General features: G+C 50.2%; 1 long non-coding RNA gene across 1 annotated transcript; it reads right to left on the bottom strand.

The window, feature by feature from the left end:
- Nucleotides 1-216: 216 nt before the first annotated feature.
- LOC146030885 (uncharacterized) lies at nt 217-1,701 on the bottom strand. The gene is made up of 3 exons (XR_014456372.1): nt 1,639-1,701; nt 1,157-1,243; nt 217-280 (listed from the first exon to the last, which is right to left on the bottom strand). It is a non-coding gene; the product is annotated as an uncharacterized LOC146030885 (long non-coding RNA).
- Nucleotides 1,702-3,246: the final 1,545 nt, after the last annotated feature.

The raw sequence follows: 3,246 nt of genomic DNA, 5'->3' as shown, positions 1-3,246 counted from the left end.
CATACTGTAATTCTCTCTGCGCAAGTCCAGTAACACCTGCCTCACCTGCAGTGCACATGGGTTTGTCCATCCAAGAAGGATTTTGTCAGAGAGTGAAGAAGAACAAGGGCCTCAGTACATGCTGGAGCCTGTTCAAAAATACTTTTCCGGTACAGATGGTGAGAGCCCTGGTGTTATACTGTACAATACTTACCAACCGCGCTCAGAGACTCCTCCTCCAGCTGGGTGGGGGCAGAGGTGGCCCTCTCCTCCTGGGTGGCGGCAGGGAGGCTTTCTGGAGCTGCAAATGTCAAAAAAAAAAAGGACAAAATAAAGAGGCTGTATCGTGCAAGCAGGGGTATTTTTGAACAGGCTCCAGCAGGAACTGATGCCCTTACTCTGCTTCACTCTCTGACAAAATCCTCCCCACAGTAGATGGACAAACCCATGTGCACAGCAGGCGAGGCAGTGCAAAATGACACACCCAAATCTACTGTACAGTACATACTGTAATTCTCTCTGCGCAAGTCCAGTAACACCTGCCTCACCTGCAGTGCACATGGGTTTGTCCATCCAAGAAGGATTTTGTCAGAGAGTGAAGAAGAACAAGGGCCTCAGTACATGCTGGAGCCTGTTCAAAAATACTTTTCCGGTACAGATGGTGAGAGCCCTGGTGTTATACTGTACAATACTTACCAACCGCGCTCAGAGACTCCTCCTCCAGCTGGGTGGGGGCAGAGGTGGCCCTCTCCTCCTGGGTGGCGGCAGGGAGGCCTTCTGGAGCTGCAAATGTCAAAAAAAAAAGGACAAAATAAAGAGGCTGTATCGTGCAAGCAGGGGTATTTTTGAACAGGCTCCAGCAGGAACTGATGCCCTTACTCTGCTTCACTCTCTGACAAAATCCTCCCCACAGTAGATGGACAAACCCATGTGCACAGCAGGCGAGGCAGTGCAAAATGACACACCCAAATCTACTGTACAGTACATACTGTAATTCTCTCTGCGCAAGTCCAGTAACACCTGCCTCACCTGCAGTGCACATGGGTTTGTCCATCCAAGAAGGATTTTGTCAGAGAGTGAAGAAGAACAAGGGCCTCAGTACATGCTGGAGCCTGTTCAAAAATACTTTTCCGGTACAGATGGTGAGAGCCCTGGTGTTATACTGTACAATACTTACCAACCGCGCTCAGAGACTCCTCCTCCAGCTGGGTGGGGGCAGAGGTGGCCCTCTCCTCCTGGGTGGCGGCAGGGAGGCTTTCTGGAGCTGCAAATGTCAAAAAAAAAAAGGACAAAATAAAGAGGCTGTATCGTGCAAGCAGGGGTATTTTTGAACAGGCTCCAGCAGGAACTGATGCCCTTACTCTGCTTCACTCTCTGACAAAATCCTCCCCACAGTAGATGGACAAACCCATGTGCACAGCAGGCGAGGCAGTGCAAAATGACACACCCAAATCTACTGTACAGTACATACTGTAATTCTCTCTGCGCAAGTCCAGTAACACCTGCCTCACCTGCAGTGCACATGGGTTTGTCCATCCAAGAAGGATTTTGTCAGAGAGTGAAGAAGAACAAGGGCCTCAGTACATGCTGGAGCCTGTTCAAAAATACTTTTCCGGTACAGATGGTGAGAGCCCTGGTGTTATACTGTACAATACTTACCAACCGCGCTCAGAGACTCCTCCTCCAGCTGGGTGGGGGCAGAGGTGGCCCTCTCCTCCTGGGTGGCGGCAGGGAGGCCTTCTGGAGCTGCAAATGTCAAAAAAAAAAAGGACAAAATAAAGAGGCTGTATCGTGCAAGCAGGGGTATTTTTGAACAGGCTCCAGCAGGAACTGATGCCCTTACTCTGCTTCACTCTCTGACAAAATCCTCCCCACAGTAGATGGACAAACCCATGTGCACAGCAGGCGAGGCAGTGCAAAATGACACACCCAAATCTACTGTACAGTACATACTGTAATTCTCTCTGCGCAAGTCCAGTAACACCTGCCTCACCTGCAGTGCACATGGGTTTGTCCATCCAAGAAGGATTTTGTCAGAGAGTGAAGAAGAACAAGGGCCTCAGTACATGCTGGAGCCTGTTCAAAAATACTTTTCCGGTACAGATGGTGAGAGCCCTGGTGTTATACTGTACAATACTTACCAACCGCGCTCAGAGACTCCTCCTCCAGCTGGGTGGGGGCAGAGGTGGCCCTCTCCTCCTGGGTGGCGGCAGGGAGGCTTTCTGGAGCTGCAAATGTCAAAAAAAAAAAGGACAAAATAAAGAGGCTGTATCGTGCAAGCAGGGGTATTTTTGAACAGGCTCCAGCAGGAACTGATGCCCTTACTCTGCTTCACTCTCTGACAAAATCCTCCCCACAGTAGATGGACAAACCCATGTGCACAGCAGGCGAGGCAGTGCAAAATGACACACCCAAATCTACTGTACAGTACATACTGTAATTCTCTCTGCGCAAGTCCAGTAACACCTGCCTCACCTGCAGTGCACATGGGTTTGTCCATCCAAGAAGGATTTTGTCAGAGAGTGAAGAAGAACAAGGGCCTCAGTACATGCTGGAGCCTGTTCAAAAATACTTTTCCGGTACAGATGGTGAGAGCCCTGGTGTTATACTGTACAATACTTACCAACCGCGCTCAGAGACTCCTCCTCCAGCTGGGTGGGGGCAGAGGTGGCCCTCTCCTCCTGGGTGGCGGCAGGGAGGCCTTCTGGAGCTGCAAATGTCAAAAAAAAAAAGGACAAAATAAAGAGGCTGTATCGTGCAAGCAGGGGTATTTTTGAACAGGCTCCAGCAGGAACTGATGCCCTTACTCTGCTTCACTCTCTGACAAAATCCTCCCCACAGTAGATGGACAAACCCATGTGCACAGCAGGCGAGGCAGTGCAAAATGACACACCCAAATCTACTGTACAGTACATACTGTAATTCTCTCTGCGCAAGTCCAGTAACACCTGCCTCACCTGCAGTGCACATGGGTTTGTCCATCCAAGAAGGATTTTGTCAGAGAGTGAAGAAGAACAAGGGCCTCAGTACATGCTGGAGCCTGTTCAAAAATACTTTTCCGGTACAGATGGTGAGAGCCCTGGTGTTATACTGTACAATACTTACCAACCGCGCTCAGAGACTCCTCCTCCAGCTGGGTGGGGGCAGAGGTGGCCCTCTCCTCCTGGGTGGCGGCAGGGAGGCCTTCTGGAGCTGCAAATGTCAAAAAAAAAAGGACAAAATAAAGAGGCTGTATCGTGCAAGCAGGGGTATTTTTGAACAGGCTCC

This window comes from Crinia signifera, chromosome 1, assembly GCF_055691185.1.
Source record: "Crinia signifera chromosome 1, ASM5569118v1, whole genome shotgun sequence".
Taxonomy (NCBI): domain Eukaryota; kingdom Metazoa; phylum Chordata; class Amphibia; order Anura; family Myobatrachidae; genus Crinia; species Crinia signifera.
This window is presented reverse-complemented; position numbering and strand designations above follow the sequence as displayed.